Source organism: Mytilus californianus, unplaced genomic scaffold (genome assembly GCF_021869535.1).
Source record: "Mytilus californianus isolate M0D057914Y unplaced genomic scaffold, xbMytCali1.0.p SCAF_14, whole genome shotgun sequence".
Classification (NCBI taxonomy): domain Eukaryota; kingdom Metazoa; phylum Mollusca; class Bivalvia; order Mytilida; family Mytilidae; genus Mytilus; species Mytilus californianus.
The window spans coordinates 13,091,529-13,110,147 of record NW_026262626.1 but is presented as its reverse complement, the minus strand read 5'-3'; the positions used below and the strand labels follow the sequence as shown (position 1 = coordinate 13,110,147).

General features: G+C 31.8%; 2 long non-coding RNA genes across 2 annotated transcripts; one reads left to right on the top strand and one right to left on the bottom strand.

Annotated features, from left to right (window-relative positions):
* Window positions 1-5,157: 5,157 nt before the first annotated feature.
* On the bottom strand, window positions 5,158-10,435 carry LOC127724224 (uncharacterized). The gene is made up of 3 exons (XR_007992402.1): window positions 9,996-10,435; window positions 9,110-9,237; window positions 5,158-6,052 (listed from the first exon to the last, which is right to left on the bottom strand). It is a non-coding gene; the product is annotated as an uncharacterized LOC127724224 (long non-coding RNA).
* Window positions 10,436-10,442: 7 nt separating this feature from the next.
* LOC127724222 (uncharacterized) lies at window positions 10,443-17,895 on the top strand. The gene is made up of 5 exons (XR_007992399.1): window positions 10,443-10,489; window positions 11,839-11,966; window positions 13,366-13,495; window positions 14,434-14,518; window positions 17,766-17,895. It is a non-coding gene; the product is annotated as an uncharacterized LOC127724222 (long non-coding RNA).
* The last annotated feature ends 724 nt before the right edge of the window (window positions 17,896-18,619 follow it).

The window sequence follows — 18,619 nt, the reverse complement described above, 5'->3', positions numbered from 1 at the left end:
TGTCTTGATGACAGGATAATTCTCTTCTCTTGTTAAACGATATTTTCAGTTGTAATTTCTCCTTAATTTGTACTTCAGGGGGTTAAATCTAATTGATGATATCATGTCAGTCAGCTTTGAACAGCTGTCTTTTATTTTATGTTTAGCTTACACATTTATGACATTACTATAAACTTGAGCTACATGTAAACAAATATTTAAGAGTAATATTTCTATTGTGTAATAAATAATACCATTTTAAAAATGAAAGATTTTTTTCCATCAATTGAATAATTTGATATGTTTTTAGGGATACAGCAAGTTCCCAAGTTCTTAGTTAATGAACAGAGAAAATTGATGAGGAGCTCATTGGGGAAAAAAAAGAAATTAACAAAGGAAATGTACTTTTTCAATAAGGAGAAGAAGTAAAAGCAGCAGGTATTATATACTTATTTTATACTTGATTAACTTGGCTGTAACAGTCAAACGATTGAGATAAATAAATGAAAAGAAATGTTGTCTATATTTCAATGAATTAGCACCCGAACAAACAACAAAACCAGTAGAGGCATCTTTTGGTTAAAACAAAAGACTTCAATATACATTGTAAGTGTCAATACAAATGTAAAATAAATAGGATGTGGTAAGATTGCCAATGAGACACTCTCTCCAAGAGACCAAATGATACAGACATTAACAACTATAGGTCACTGTATGGCCTTCAACAATGAGTAAAACCTATAATGCATAGACAGCTATAAAAGGCTACTAAATGACAAATGTAAAACAATTCAAATTTGATTGTCTCTGCTCGTGAATATTATGTACCGGGTACATGTATCCGAGATTACCAAAGAATGGTCTTAGGCAGATATCCTGAAATGACTAAAAGGTTAAAGATATAAATAAAAGCTATATATATTAGCTTGTCCATGCAGCCTCATTATCTAAGCAGACCAAGAGAACTTGTATTATTGTTTTTGTCCCGTCAATCTGACCGTCACAAAATTTTCTTCAGTATTACTGTAAACTTTGTATCAGGCATGCATTGAGTTTTGTCATTCTTCAGTGTTACTGTAAACTTTGTATTGAGTTTTGTCATTGTTCATATATATTTAAATATATAAATGTCTAAGCAGTTTCTTATTTCATTGGGTATGGTAATATATCTTGGATTCAACCTTCAAAACTTCAATTTTCATCCTCATTTGCTTTTTCATCACTTCTTCCTTCAAATCCCATAAATGTAGTTTTTACTGTCGAGCCTGCGACTTTAGTCGCTGAAAGCTCGACATAGGGATAGTGATCCGGCTGTGGCGGCAGCAGCGTTAACTAACTTCTTAAAAGCTTTATATTTTAGAAGGTGGAAGACCTGGTTGCTTCATAAATTGTATATAGATGCCTTATGTTACGATGTTTCCGTCTGTCACATGTCCATTGTCCTTGACCTCATTTTCATGGTTCAGTGACTACTTGAAAAAAATGTTAAGATTTTTTGTAATGTTAATTTCTCTCTTATTATGAGTATTGGATAACTATATTTGGTATGTGCGTACCTTGCAAGGTCCTCATGTCCCTCAGACAGTTTTCACTTGACCTCGACCCCATTTCATGGATCAGTGAACAAGGTTAAGTTTTGGTGGTCAAGTCCATATCTCAGATACTATAAGCAATAAGTCTACTATATTTGGTGTATGGAATGATTGTAAGGTGTACATGTCCAACTGGCAGGTGTCATCTGACCTTGACCTCATTTTCATGGTTCAGTGGTCAAAGTTAAATTTTTGAGTTTTGGTCTTTTTTTCTAATACTATATGCAATAGGTCAACTATATTTGGTGTGTGGAAATATTTTATTATGTACATATCAGTCTCGCAGGTTTTATTTGACCTTGACCTCATTTTCACAGTTCATTGTTCAGTGTTAAGTTTTTGTGTTTCGGTCTGTTCTTTAACTATAAGCAATAGGTCAACTATATTTGTTGTATGGAAGGATTGTAAGCTGTACATATCTGCCTGGCATGGTTCATCTGACCATGACCTCATTTTCATGGTTCATTGGTCAATGTTTAGTTTTCTTGGTTAAGTCTGTTTTTTAGAAACTGTTAGCAATAACTATATTTAGTGTATTGAATGATTGTAAGGTGTAAAAATATACATACTACAAGTATTTCTCGTTTGGTTTATATGACCTTGACCTCATTTTCTTGGATCATGTTGAGTTTATGTGATAGTTGTAGTTCAGCTTTATATTTAGGACTATCAACATAATATCAATGGTTAGTAAAGAAGGCGAGACATTTCAGGGTGTGCACTCTTGTTTTTATAATATACATGATATATTTATACAGTCACAAATTTAAGTTAATGGATCTTTATGACACCACAAGGTTCCATACCTCAAAAGGAATGTTGGATTGATTTTGGGGGTTATGGCCTTAACCATGTTAACAGTTTAGGCATTAGGGGCCAAAAATAACACTTTGTTTATTCTTTGTACATGTATAAACTGTTTTTTTCTTGACCAATTTCAATTGTGTTTAATTCAAAGTCTTTATTTTATTTTTTCAAACCTTGTTACTTGTATATAGATTTGGCCTCCTTTTTAAAATAGGTCCACATTGAGGTCCCTAGGGTACAAATTTAAACTTTGTCGTTTGAAGACATATAAAATTTAATAATTTATTGGTTCTATTATATGAGATATCTAACTGTTAAGTTAAAATTTTAATTTAGGGCCCTGTTTTTAAATTGGTCCCCATTAAGAAGCAAAGGGTCCAAAAGTAAACTTTGTTTGATTTCAACAAAAATTGAATTTTTGGGGTTCTTTGATATGCTGAATCTAATCGTTCAGTTAGATTTCTGATTTTGGGCCCCATTTTCAAATTGGTCTATATACCTCTGTGGTCAGTCATATCAAGCTGAGCCTTGCATTTTATTTTCAAATTGGTTAACTTATACTCATGTTAGAATTAAAAAATTTTGTATGTATAAAATCGAGAATGGAAATGGGGAATGTGTCAAAGAGACAACAACCCGACCATAGAGCAGACAACAGCCACCAATGGGTCTTCAATGCAGCGGGAAACTCCTGCACCCGGAGGCGTCCTTCAGCTGGCCCCTAAACAAATATGTATACTAGTTCAGTGATAATGGACGTCATACTAAACTCCAATTTATACACAAGAAACTAAATTAAAAATGATACAAGACTAACAAAGGCCAGAGGCTCCTGACTTGGGACAGGTGCAAAATTTATGCATACTCAATTTAATATAATATTATTATCCTATTGTATACAGAAGTAAAACTTGTGTCTGATCCTATTTAAGTCAATTGTTCGAATAAAATAATCATAAACTAAAACATTCATATGATGTAGTTTTGCATCTTCTATTTAGAGCATGTTCAGTACCAGTAGAATTCAACGACAAAATTAATAAGCTATTATTATAATTTCTTTGTTCTTACTACTTTTCTTATGTTTGCAGGGAAAATTGACAGAGTGATACATCTTCTATGAATAAAAAGAGGAAATAAGTGTCTGCAGCAGTAAATCATTATAACAACAAGACTGTGAAAAGAAGATATTAGAACATGAAATGAGTTTTATTTCTTTTAAAAAGAATTGTTACGGAATATACCTCTTGTGATTCTAATGAAAACCATTGTCAACTTGAAGTAAAGGAAGATTTTATAATTTAATAGAACAGGAAATAAAGGAAGACTCAATCATTTAGAGCATAACAAAGCACAATGTATATTTCTAATTAGTCTGTTAATTCAGAATAACCCATGTGAAGGAATTATAGTTTACAGTAAACAACATACAATACACTTACAATTTCATGTTTTGCAATTGGTGAATTTTTATGTTGTACTCAGGTAAAATTTATATGACAGATGCATTACCTTAAATATTCACTGAACACATGAAAATCCAACATAGCCATTGCAAAAATAACTTGCACTTACATGTACATATGTTATTCATGTGATATTAATATGAAATTCACATCACGATCATGTGAAAATATAGACGTGAAATAACACCACTTTTACACTTTAAAATAATGTGAAAAAATCTAAATGTGAAATTAACACAATATTTACACGTTAAAATCACGTTTAAAAATTTACGTGTGAAATTAACACAATATTTACACGTTAATATCACGTTAAAAAATTTACATGTGAAAATAACGTTACGTTTAAACGTGAATATCACGTGAGCAGATTAAAACGTGATTATCACGTGAGAATCTTGTGTGTGTCAAATACAGGTGATATAAACGTTTAAACGGTGTGATACACACGTGGAAATAACGTAGTTTTCACGTAATGAGCACAAACGTTAAACACACGTTGGAAAAAATTGCCTGTGTAGAGTGTGAATATCATCACGCTGTTTCCAAGGCAACAAAAATCCATGAAACTGTTTCTTTCGCCAAATACAAAAAGTTACCGACTGAAGTCCTCAAAATCGCTCAGAACTGCAAACTTCGTAATGAGAAATACGAGCTGTTCTGTAAAAAACACGATTGTCCATGCTGTAAAAAATGTTTAAAATCTCACAGTGATTGTAAAGGTTTAACCGACATTAATGAAATAATAAAAAACGTAAAAACCTCAAACGCCTTACATGAAATCAAAGAAACCCTGCTGGAAGTCGTCGAAAATATCAAACGACTCAGCACTAACAGGAAAGAAAACTCAGCATCCCTAGAAAACAAGAAAAGAGAAATTGAAGCAGAAATAAAACAAACCAGGGTAAATGTTAATCACCACCGAAATAAACTTCAGGATGACTTGATTAAAGAATTAATGAAAGTTGAACAAAAAGAAAAAAACAAAATAGAAAAACTGTTGACTACTCTGAAAAAGAAGGAAATAGAGATCATGGAATTACAAGAAAATATTGCTAGTATTAAACAGCATGCGTCCAAACTTCAAACATTTTTAACCATGAAAGATATCGAAAAAGATATTGCAGTCGAAGAAAAATTCATTCAATCGATTACCACAAGTGACTGCACAAATCAAGTCAATATTTCATGTCAGATTAACAAGTCTTTACAGCTAATCACAGCCAGCGTGCAGAAGTTTGCAGAATTAATGTCAGTTCTGATCCATGTTTTTTCCATTCAGAAACGGAAGGACAGACAAGCTCAAATTATGGTACACAGGCAATTTTTTCCAACGTGTGTTTAACGTTTGTGCTCATTACGTGAAAACTACGTTATTTCCACGTGTGTATCACACCGTTTAAACGTTTATATCACCTGTATTTGACACACACAAGATTCTCACGTGATAATCACGTTTTAATCTGCTCACGTGATATTCACGTTTAAACGTAACGTTATTTTCACATGTAAATTTTTTAACGTGATATTAACGTGTAAATATTGTGTTAATTTCACACGTAAATTTTTAAACGTGATTTTAACGTGTAAATATTGTGTTAATTTCACATTTAGATTTTTTCACATTATTTTAAAGTGTAAAAGTGGTGTTATTTCACGTCTATATTTTCACATGATCGTGATGTGAATTTCATATTAATATCACATGAATAACATATGTACATGTAAGTGCAAGTTATTTTTGCAATGGCTATGTTGGATTTTCATGTGTTCAGTGAATATTTAAGGTAATGCATCTGTCATATAAATTTTACCTGAGTACAACATAAAAATTCACCAATTGCAAAACATGAAATTGTAAGTGTATTGTATGTTGTTTACTGTAAACTATAATTCCTTCACATGGGTTATTCTGAATTAACAGACTAATTAGAAATATACATTGTGCTTTGTTATGCTCTAAATGATTGAGTCTTCCTTTATTTCCTGTTCTATTAAATTATAAAATCTTCCTTTACTTCAAGTTGACAATGGTTTTCATTAGAATCACAAGAGGTATATTCCGTAACAATTCTTTTTAAAAGAAATAAAACTCATTTCATGTTCTAATATCTTCTTTTCACAGTCTTGTTGTTATAATGATTTACTGCTGCAGACACTTATTTCCTCTTTTTATTCATAGAAGATGTATCACTCTGTCAATTTTCCCTGCAAACATAAGAAAAGTAGTAAGAACAAAGAAATTATAATAATAGCTTATTAATTTTGTCGTTGAATTCTACTGGTACTGAACATGCTCTAAATAGAAGATGCAAAACTACATCATATGAATGTTTTAGTTTATGATTATTTTATTCGAACAATTGACTTAAATAGGATCAGACACAAGTTTTACTTCTGTATACAATAGGATAATAATATTATATTAAATTGAGTATGCATAAATTTTGCACCTGTCCCAAGTCAGGAGCCTCTGGCCTTTGTTAGTCTTGTATCATTTTTAATTTAGTTTCTTGTGTATAAATTGGAGTTTAGTATGACGTCCATTATCACTGAACTAGTATACATATTTGTTTAGGGGCCAGCTGAAGGACGCCTCCGGGTGCAGGAGTTTCCCGCTGCATTGAAGACCCATTGGTGGCTGTTGTCTGCTCTATGGTCGGGTTGTTGTCTCTTTGACACATTCCCCATTTCCATTCTCGATTTTATACATACAAAATTTTTTAATTCTAACATGAGTATAAGTTAACCAATTTGAAAATAAAATGCAAGGCTCAGCTTGATATGACTGACCACAGAGGTATATAGACCAATTTGAAAATGGGGCCCAAAATCAGAAATCTAACTGAACGATTAGATTCAGCATATCAAAGAACCCCAAAAATTCAATTTTTGTTGAAATCAAACAAAGTTTACTTTTGGACCCTTTGCTTCTTAATGGGGACCAATTTAAAAACAGGGCCCTAAATTAAAATTTTAACTTAACAGTTAGATATCTCATATAATAGAACCAATAAATTATTAAATTTTATATGTCTTCAAACGACAAAGTTTAAATTTGTACCCTAGGGACCTCAATGTGGACCTATTTTAAAAAGGAGGCCAAATCTATATACAAGTAACAAGGTTTGAAAAAATAAAATAAAGACTTTGAATTAAACACAATTGAAATTGGTCAAGAAAAAAACAGTTTATACATGTACAAAGAATAAACAAAGTGTTATTTTTGGCCCCTAATGCCTAAACTGTTAACATGGTTAAGGCCATAACCCCCAAAATCAATCCAACATTCCTTTTGAGGTATGGAACCTTGTGGTGTCATAAAGATCCATTAACTTAAATTTGTGACTGTATAAATATATCATGTATATTATAAAAACAAGAGTGCACACCCTGAAATGTCTCGCCTTCTTTACTAACCATTGATATTATGTTGATAGTCCTAAATATAAAGCTGAACTACAACTATCACATAAACTCAACATGATCCAAGAAAATGAGGTCAAGGTCATATAAACCAAACGAGAAATACTTGTAGTATGTATATTTTTACACCTTACAATCATTCAATACACTAAATATAGTTAACCTATTGCTAACAGTTTCTAAAAAACAGACTTAACCAAGAAAACTAAACATTGACCAATGAACCATGAAAATGAGGTCATGGTCAGATGAACCATGCCAGGCAGATATGTACAGCTTACAATCCTTCCATACAACAAATATAGTTGACCTATTGCTTATAGTTAAAGAACAGACCGAAACACAAAAACTTAACACTGAACAATGAACTGTGAAAATGAGGTCAAGGTCAAATAAAACCTGCGAGACTGATATGTACATAATAAAATATTTCCACACACCAAATATAGTTGACCTATTGCATATAGTATTAGAAAAAAAGACCAAAACTCAAAAATTTAACTTTGACCACTGAACCATGAAAATGAGGTCAAGGTCAGATGACACCTGCCAGTTGGACATGTACACCTTACAATCATTCCATACACCAAATATAGTAGACTTATTGCTTATAGTATCTGAGATATGGACTTGACCACCAAAACTTAACCTTGTTCACTGATCCATGAAATGGGGTCGAGGTCAAGTGAAAACTGTCTGAGGGACATGAGGACCTTGCAAGGTACGCACATACCAAATATAGTTATCCAATACTCATAATAAGAGAGAAATTAACATTACAAAAAATCTTAACATTTTTTTCAAGTAGTCACTGAACCATGAAAATGAGGTCAAGGACAATGGACATGTGACAGACGGAAACATCGTAACATAAGGCATCTATATACAATTTATGAAGCAACCAGGTCTTCCACCTTCTAAAATATAAAGCTTTTAAGAAGTTAGTTAACGCTGCTGCCGCCACAGCCGGATCACTATCCCTATGTCGAGCTTTCAGCGACTAAAGTCGCAGGCTCGACAGTAAAAACTACATTTATGGGATTTGAAGGAAGAAGTGATGAAAAAGCAAATGAGGATGAAAATTGAAGTTTTGAAGGTTGAATCCAAGATATATTACCATACCCAATGAAATAAGAAACTGCTTAGACATTTATATATTTAAATATATATGAACAATGACAAAACTCAATACAAAGTTTACAGTAACACTGAAGAATGACAAAACTCAATGCATGCCTGATACAAAGTTTACAGTAATACTGAAGAAAATTTTGTGACGGTCAGATTGACGGGACAAAAACAATAATACAAGTTCTCTTGGTCTGCTTAGATAATGAGGCTGCATGGACAAGCTAATATATATAGCTTTTATTTATATCTTTAACCTTTTAGTCATTTCAGGATATCTGCCTAAGACCATTCTTTGGTAATCTCGGATACATGTACCCGGTACATAATATTCACGAGCAGAGACAATCAAATTTGAATTGTTTTACATTTGTCATTTAGTAGCCTTTTATAGCTGTCTATGCATTATAGGTTTTACTCATTGTTGAAGGCCATACAGTGACCTATAGTTGTTAATGTCTGTATCATTTGGTCTCTTGGAGAGAGTGTCTCATTGGCAATCTTACCACATCCTATTTATTTTACATTTGTATTGACACTTACAATGTATATTGAAGTCTTTTGTTTTAACCAAAAGATGCCTCTACTGGTTTTGTTGTTTGTTCGGGTGCTAATTCATTGAAATATAGACAACATTTCTTTTCATTTATTTATCTCAATCGTTTGACTGTTACAGCCAAGTTAATCAAGTATAAAATAAGTATATAATACCTGCTGCTTTTACTTCTTCTCCTTATTGAAAAAGTACATTTCCTTTGTTAATTTCTTTTTTTTCCCCAATGAGCTCCTCATCAATTTTCTCTGTTCATTAACTAAGAACTTGGGAACTTGCTGTATCCCTAAAAACATATCAAATTATTCAATTGATGGAAAAAAATCTTTCATTTTTAAAATGGTATTATTTATTACACAATAGAAATATTACTCTTAAATATTTGTTTACATGTAGCTCAAGTTTATAGTAATGTCATAAATGTGTAAGCTAAACATAAAATAAAAGACAGCTGTTCAAAGCTGACTGACATGATATCATCAATTAGATTTAACCCCCTGAAGTACAAATTAAGGAGAAATTACAACTGAAAATATCGTTTAACAAGAGAAGAGAATTATCCTGTCATCAAGACAAAGATTGAAGAATCCAATTAAATCCCACATCCCCACTTTTTCACCCCAATATGAAAAATCCCTTTTTTTTAACCTCGATATCCCACAACCCAAAAGCGTGTCATTCCCCTAATGTTCACCTGTACTAATATCAGAGACAGATTTAATGCGCAGCCCCACCCCCCTTTTGTGGGCTTAACCTTAGGCAGTCAATGCCCCCTTTTGTTGGCTTAACCTTAGGCAGTCAATGCCCCCCCTTAATTGTGGGATTTACCTTAGACAATCAATGCCATCCCCCACCCCCTTTTATTAAAATTTATGTCATTTATGGATCCACCACTGAATATGGAAAAAGAGTTCATAAATCGGTTTGACTTGTGTCTTATCGAATTTGTGTTAAGGTTATTTAAATAAAATATATGTTTTAACTAAACTTTAGTGTAGCCGTAGGGTAAAAAAAAATCAGAAAAAAAAACTGTATCGAACTTACCTGCACTGCATATTTTTAAAGTCACAAGTACACAGTACAGTAGACCCGAGACAGAACTTTTTTTTTACTTCTACAGTTCCGTCATTGTACAGTACACAGACTCTCAGTCTGTCAGTTTCATATGGACTGTTATCACATTGACAAGGAGATTGCTTGCCAAAAATAACCGCGGGAAATACCGCACACCTTGAAAAATTTCGGAATCGGTGTGTAACCCAGAAGCGGAATCAATTTATTAACATTGTTTTGTTATCCAGCTGGTAGCTTGATATAATTTAAATATTTAATTTAATTAATTATTTGAATATTTAAACATGAAATACAATCGGTAAATTCAGTTTAAATGAGAACTGATGTGCTTCGTCTCTCAGAGAATTATCCCGTACGGTTCACAGAAACGAGCGTCTCAGACGACACATTTGGACGACACCAATTTTGACACCACACAGTAGTGGCAATGGAAAGTAATGCAGATACTCTTGAAGATATAACAGGTATATTTTATTTAACAACCCCGTTATGAAGGTATGTGTACAATAGTTAATTAAAACGTACCATTCCCTGAACAAATACAGTCTTCATGAAACACTTGACTGCCTGAAAATTGGAAAAACCCGTCATAAACTTTTAAATTCCTTTAAATTTAAATCATTTAGGGCCTATGGTTTGTGACTTGTGAGTCCTTTTTCATTAAAATTTTACTGTCCTGACAACATTTATACATGCCTGGGCCATATGATTTTTATGAGTTAATATATATTTTAATAATAATTTAATCTCTGTAAAAAATAAATATCTTTTTTTAAGTTTTAAACTGAATTTTACTGTGCGTATTGCTGTGTGTTTCTTTATTCTAAATTGGCTAGAGGTATAGGGGGAGGGGTGAGATCTCACAAAACATGTTTAACCCCACCGCATTTTTTTGCCTCTCCGAAGTCAGGAGCCTCTTACCTTTGTTAGTCTTGTATGTTTTTAAATTTTAGTTCATTTATATGTTTTGGAGTTAAGTGTGACGTTTATTTTCACTGAATTACTCAATTAGTACACATTATTATGGAGGGGCCAGCTGAGGCCCACCTCGGGTGCGGGATTTTCTGGCTTCGTTAAAGACCCATTGAAGGCCTTCGGCTGTTATCTGCTCTTTGTTGGGTTGTTGTCTCTTTGACATATTCCCTATTTCCATTCTCAATTTTACTCAGACTGACTCAGAGACATCATATATAATGTCTCTGATTTACTTCACCAGTATGAAAGAGAACTAAAGTTCATATTTATAGATAAATTATTTTATATTTATATATCTATTCAAAATAAAATTATGAAAAGAAAAGTAGAGATTATTGGGATTTTTTTAATGTCAGAATATCATGGATAAAGCCAGAGGATTCTGAATATCTGGCAAAAACTCAAAAACATGAGGAACGAACATCCTTAGACATAAAAATATATGTGGGTTTTGATTTTTACAAGACTTCAATAAATAAATAGGGGCTTTTTAACATTCAGCTGCAGGTACTGAGGACCTACATGTATTGATCACTTACACTTATTTTTCTGGAGTGGTATATAAACTACACATCACTCACATGTCTCATAGACATACACCACATAACTCATTTTATTTCACCAGTTAAATATATGTCAAGATTGTTCATGATCATAGAATGACACTTGAGTTAATTATCAGGCAATTACCTTTCATTGTTCCACTTATTAATATTTACCACACAATTTTGGTAGTTCACTGTAATTTTTCCAATTTAAAGTTTGACAGACTATGACAATAACTGTATGTGTAAAAAAAATACTTAAAATTTATGCATTTCTTTTTTCTATATGACAGATAATAAGCAGGGCATGAACGAAGTATGGAGGATCTGTTTGAAAATTCCAGACATGAGAAAGAAAATGACAGGGAGAGATGTCCAGTTCAACGTTACCAGGACAATTCAGCAAAGTTCCAACAGATATGTATGCACTATTTCCATTCTATGAAATGTAATGCATTTAATAAAACAGTGTGCTTTAAAAAGAACAACATGCCTTTTGGCTTGCAACATATGTGCAGAGGAAGAATAGATTTAATTTGTTGTACATTAATGCTACATATGATATTTAAGTAACTTTGCAGAACAAAATGTTCTGAATGTTAGCATTAAATATTTGCCACTGGACAACTGAAGGACGTTATGTAATGCATACAAAAATTGATAAGTCAAATGTAAAAGGTGATAAGAATCGAATAATCATTTAAATGTGTAACTAAAAAAACTAACTATATATACGGTACATATACAAATGTACCTAAGAAGTGACTAAACAACATGAAATAGATATATCTTGGAGCTATTCAGGAATTATCTAACAGGGTCTTTTTTTACACCAACCACCCGTAATATAAAAATTTATTTTACTTAATGAAGTATCTTTCTAAAGAAATTCTAAGGAAATTACAACCACCCCAATATAATATGACTACTTGGCATGACATCAGATGCAACTCATTCATTTGTCATTGTTACCTTTAAAAAAATAAAAATAAAAAATGACTTATAAAATCATGTCTGATTCTACAACATTTCATTTTATACTTTAAACAAATTTGATATGAATTTGGAGGGCTTGTAATCGTGCAGTCCAATCGCAGCTGTTTATTAAATTTTTAACACACTGTGTGGTACAATTAGATTGCATAATTGGAATCATTATACCAAAAAAACTACTGTTAATGCTAATAATAAAAAAAAACAAAACTAATGGACATTTATTGATTCATTGATGTCTTTATTTTCTCATAATTGAGATATTGAATGATTGATGTTTAGCGCCACTTTTAACACTATGGTGCTATTTTGTGGCATCCAGTTTTTATTGATGGAGGAAGCTGGAGAGAACCATGACCTTTGGTAGGAAAACTGACAATCCTAGTCCATTAAGATTGGAGTTAAGTTCACTTGCCACGTGCAGGATTTGAACTCACAACCTTAGTGTTGACTGGCTGCTGGCTGGTGATACAGAAGTTCGACTACTTAGAATACTCGTCCAAGTTGGCCCCATATAATCGAGATATAATAAATATATATATAAAAAATTAATTAAATATCACACAACAAAAGGAATGTAAAATAAAGAAAGAAATAAAGAAAGATTTATACATACACACAAAGAAATATTTAAGTCACTCAGCATAAAATCCCTATGCAATGATGTTAATCTTTAATGATAACATGTTACATGTATATACTGTTCATATTATTAACATTACTAAAGATGATTATGTGCCATTTGTTTGTCAGTCAGTAGAAGGAGGCATAATATGTGGACTAAAGTTCATGTTCATGTACATTTATTTGAATATTTATTTTTCCAGAAAAAATCTGAATTTGTGGCAAATATATAAGATGGATAAAGTACATGATACTTTAGCAGTGCTTCAGAGAATCACATTTGGCTACAGAAGTTTGTAGTATTTTGGTTGTAATCAAGTTATTAAGCTGAAGGTAATTTAATAGTAAAACAAGAAATGTTTCCTATTCAAGTATACTAAAATAAAATTTGATGTTTAGGTCAGAATATGATAAAGTTCTTTTTTTTTTGTCTCCCTTTCGATTTACTTGCGTATTTTCTGGCTTTTTTTTTTGTAAAGTACTGGTAAAAGTCAAAATTTGTTTGGTAAAGCACCATTTAAGTTCAGAACATGTTGTATATAGTAAATTAATAATTTAGATAAAATAAAAATAAAAAATACAATAATTTTAACTATCTACCCTAGCTTTCTGCCAGGAGACAGCAAATATGTGTATACATTTTTTGGCTTTATTGTTCAAAAATGATGTTACAAAACATAACCAAATATTGATTAAATCCTTCATACTGCAGGTTATTTCTATACTTGCATGCCTGAAATTAAGATTATAATCTCATCAAACATTACTTTTCAAGTAGATAATAATATATTGTCAATTATATTATAATAATTGAATATTACAGTTTCAGTAATTCATATATTGTCTTATTGACAGCTCATTCAAATTAAAATATATAAAGTTATGAGGGTCCGGTAATTGTAGATTTGACCATGTTGACAGCAACAATAGCTTAAAAGATTTTGACATAAAAATTGAACAGTAATCTGAAACTGATGCTCAGAACCTTGAGGAATATCTAGAATTTCATTTTGTTTATAAAAACTGTATACTATACTTTTTGATAGCCCTTAGTAAAACATTTTCTTGGCTTATTTTCATTTTATGAACTATTTGAGTATTTCTTAATTCATTGACCCAGATTTAAATAGAAGGCTCAAAGGATTGAGATCTAAAAAAAATCTTTTAAGACTTCCAGATGTATGTATGCCTTTCTTCTCGTTATTGCTTTGTTTGATCCTGTTCCTAAGCACATATTGACATAATGATGTTATTTTTTTTTTAATTTACAGCTTCATAGTAAAACAGATCTAGGCTACACCTTCACTATTCAAGTCAGACTTTAAAAGGAAGCCTTTTTTGTTGATAGCTGAACATGTAAGTAAATACATTAATATCTTATTTGTATATTGTACAAATTAGACAAAGGAAGAATAATTAAGAAATAATTCGCCTTTTTCCAGAATCTAAAGGATTATGGGTAATCTAATTGTTCGTACACCAAAATGAAAATAACATTACCTCATTGGTTGAATTTCTATTGTTTAGAACTTTTTAAACCAATCACAACGTTTTGGTGTACGCTTTCGAAAATATTAACCAGAACAGAATGCATTTATTTAGATTCTGAAAGGGCGAATTAAACTGGTGATAATAGAAATATTAAAATGAGGAGATGAGGTATGCTATTGCCAATGAGACAACTATCCACCAAAGTTCAAAGAAAGTGGATGTAAGCAATAATGGGCAACCATAGAGCCTTTAACAATGAGAAAAATCCATAATGTATAGTCCGCTATATTTAAAGTTCAGTCTTTGGTTAAAGTTTTTTTTTATTTATTAATATATGAAACCTTCATCATGGATTATCATGTTGATGCAATTAAATGACATTTGAATAGTAGATTTTAATAATCGAGAGGGGTAGAAGATACCAATGGGATATATTCAAACTCAAAACAAAATAAAAAATGACTAAAAGACAAGCAACTGCATACACAATGTAGAAAACTAAAGACTGAGCACCACAACGGCACTGAAAATCTTGGTGATCTCAGATAATGCAGAAGGGTTAGCTAATCCTGCTCCACATGTGAAACCTATCGTGTTATTCCAAAAAAATATCTTTGCCAAGTTATACTAAGTCATTAGGCATCAGGCAACTAGCAGATTGGTTATTGACTCTTAATCTAACACTTAGATATCACCATATTCATCAAGCATCAGTAATGTAAATTTTCAACCATTAATCAATAAATCTTGACCTAATGTGAAGTTTTGAAATTTGCAAATTTTTAATGAAAAGGATAGACAAGACAGTACCAGTAAAAACAACACAGACATTGAAAAATTAAGAAACATAAAGAACAAAATTTTGTCTTCTCTTTTTCATTATTTTTGTCTTGCCTTGAAAAAGCTAGATCTAGGGGTGCTGTTTCAACAATGTATAAGTTTGTGATTAGGTCATTTTAAGGGAAATTGAGATATAATGAATATATATATATATATAAACATGTATAAATTGAAAACGACGTTCAAACCTATGATTGTGTTGGATAAAAACCGCAATTTTTATACGTGTGCATGCAAAACAAATTTCTTGGTAGAGGGGTCTAAATACAGCACAAACAACATTTTCCAAAAGACCAAAAAAGTGAAAAAGTATATTTTAACAAAACGCATTTGACTAACAGGTCGAACAACTGATGTTCTTAAACCCTGCTGACTGCCATTGGCGATTGCCTATATATATATATATATACAAAATTTATTAGATATCACACAACAAAAGAAATGTAAAAAAAAAGAAAAAAGTTTTATACATACCGTGAAATGATACGGACAATGAAATACTAAAGTCACTTAGCATATAAGTTTGTGATTAGATGTGCGAAGTGGTATGAGTGCCAATGAGACAAATCTCCATCAAAGTCACAATTTGTAAAAGTAAACCATTATAGGTCAAAGTATGGTCTTTAACACAGAGCCTTGGCTCACACCGAACAGCAATCTATAAAGGGCCCCAAAAATGTTTGTCAGTTTAAGGGGAACCTTTAGTGATGGGCCAATGATATTTGGTATTCAGTTGTATTAGTATTGGCACATCACATTTCCATGGAGATTATTTGGCCCTGTACATTCAGTCATGATTTTTTTATGCCCCCGCAACTGAAAGTTGGGGGGGGCATATTGTTTTACCCCTGTCCGTCCGTCCCATTATGGGTATATAGTTAATCCGCATAACTCCTCCTACAGTTTGAATCCTAGGAAGTTTTCAGTTTGCTGTCTGTTTGTACATATATTGAAGGTGTGCATGTGGTCAGGGTTTTGATTTTTATTAATATTTGCTCTATTGGGAGATAGTTGAACTTTGTCAATTTTTGGAGTATTTACTTTCATAAGAGGAGCGTTTCCAGATAACTCCTCCTACAGTTTGAATGCTAGGAATTTTTCACTTTGCTGGCTGTTTGTACATACATTGAAAGTGTGCATGTGGTCAGGGTTTTGATTTTTATTAATATTTGCTCTTTTGGGAGATAGTTGAACTTTTGTCATTTTTTGGGTGTAAGCGTTTAAATGTTATAGTTATTTTAAAATAACACTTTGCATCTGCGGGGGCATCAATTGTGTCTCCCAGACACAATAATATCTCAAAGAAAGTCCTACATTGACTTTGTTATAATACAGTTACTTCAGAGTGGAGTCACTTTGTCTAGTTTTCATTTCAATTTTACACAGGCAAATCACCACATTAGTTATGATACATATAAAAAAAATGTGGTATGATTGCCAATGAGACAACCCTCCACAAGAAACCAAATGCCACAGAAACTAAGAGCTATAGGTCACTGTACGGCCTTCAACAATGACTAAAGCCCATACTGCATAGTCAGCTATAAATCACAAATGTAAAACAATTCAAACGAGAAAACTAACGGCCTGATTAATGTATAAAAAAATTAACGAAAAAAACAAACAACCATTTAGCTACAGGCTCCTGACTTGGGACAGGCACATACATACAGAATGTGGCAGGGTTAAACATGTTGGGAGGGATCTCAACCCTCCCCTAATCTGGGACAGCAGTGTAACAGCACAACATTAGAACGAACTAAAAAAATCCGTTGAAAAAGGCTGCACTCAACAGATGGATACAAATAGAAATACATACAACAAAAACACAGAGTGGACGTGGATGGGTACTTGTACATCCCAACAACAAACAGACACTTAGTACAAATCTGAGAGTGCAGATACTGACAGCTAGTTCAAAGCCAATAACAACTTAAAAAAAAATGCATCTAAGAATAAATTATCAATCAGTACACATCCAACATCCAATGGATTTAGTGTAAAGACATCATAAACAATCAGAGAAAAACATGACCTGGTGCAATGCCAAGATACAGGAAATGACAGATTGTAGATCCATGAAAGTGCATATGTATATAATTATAATGTTTACTAGGGTTGTAAACTATAGATATATTGAGAATTTTATCACATTGTTGTTTACAAAGCAAAAGCAACACTCATGTTAGAAGTAAAATAATGCTTTCATTATGTATGCTTAAATAAGATAATATTATAACAGTAAATAAAATTCTTTTTTTTATCCTTTCAGATGAAGAAACTTTCAAAAGAGTGGAGCATTTAGAAGACGGAACAATCAAATATTATTTGTTACTATTTCAGTAACTTTTCAAATGTTAACTGTTTAGAATATTCTTAAATATAAATATAATTGAATTTAATGTGGAAAGTGTTTTGTTTTTTTTAACATTTGGTAACATATGCCTCTGTTAGGGACAATTTTTTAATCATAAGCTGATTATTTTTAGATTTGTCATGGTAAACCTGCAAGGGACACAACTCTTGTAGAATGAACATTGTAAAATAGCTAGTCTGTATTGAATTGTTGTTTGGTATACATTTGGTTTTGCATTATTTGTTGTGCAATTTCGAATTCGACTTCTTTTCAAACATTGTATAAATTTAAAATGTAGCTGACTTTGACATTGGTATTCATACTTATAGATTTTTTATGAATTGTCAAACAAACGCGATTATAAAGCAATAATTTCAAACAAACAAAAAAAAGAAATACTAACAGGAAGATTCGAAAGGTTTCAAACATGTAGAAACAGTCTCATGGTTTAAATAAGATTTGGATTTATATATATATATAAAATAAGTTTTAATGGATGCTAAACATCCAGCCACAAATATTACATACATATTCAGGATGATAACAGGTTAATAAAACATGCTTATGAGGTAACTGATAATCAATATAAGACAATTTATTGATGTATAACTCACTTTTACAGTACTTTTACCATAAAGAACCAGAGAAACATCTTCAAATAGAGATGACCAAGAACAAAAAATGATATGTCAATGAGAGCAACAAAGACAATATTTCATTTTTCCTAGTGGCTGCTTCACATAAAAGTCTTGTTGTATTATCACGTTTAT